Source organism: Podarcis melisellensis, assembly GCF_964234715.1.
Source record: "Podarcis melisellensis genome assembly, chromosome: 13".
NCBI lineage: Eukaryota > Metazoa > Chordata > Lepidosauria > Squamata > Lacertidae > Podarcis > Podarcis melisellensis.
The window spans coordinates 462,087-462,671 of NC_138545.1; positions in this window are offsets into that span (position 1 = coordinate 462,087).

Consider the following 585-nt stretch of genomic DNA (forward strand, 5'->3'; position numbering starts at 1 on the left):
ACAAAGAACTACAGTGGTACCTCGGGTTAAATACTTCATTCGTTCCGGAGGTCTGTACTTAACCTGAAACTGTTCTTAACCTGGAGCACCACTTTAGCTAATGGGGCCTCCTGCTGCTGCTGTGCCGCTGCTGTGTGATTTCTGGGTTAGTGGAGTCTGTAACCTGAAGCGTATGTAACCCGAGGTACCACTGTACTTGGAGAAATCTCTGTCTCGTCTGCTATGTCCACCCACTATTTAATTCCTCTCTCTCTCAGTCTGGCTTCCATTCCTCTCTTCTACAGAATTAAACTACTCTGGGTGAGCAATGGGCTTCTGGCTACCCATAGGAATAAGGTATATTCCTAAGCCTTAAATGTTCTCGAAGCCACCAGCATGAGGGAGGCAGTGGAAGACGGGAGGGCCTGGCGCGCCCTGGTCCAGGGGGCACCAAGAGGCGGGCACGACTCAACAACCACAATCCATAAAAGAAAATCTTCCCCGTCCCAAGGGTTAAAAGCAAGTGACCTGCCTTCCTAGAGCGGACGGAAATCCTGCGGGAGGGGGCAGGTCCTCCAGAGCAAGGCGAGAGAACTGGGCTGCTCG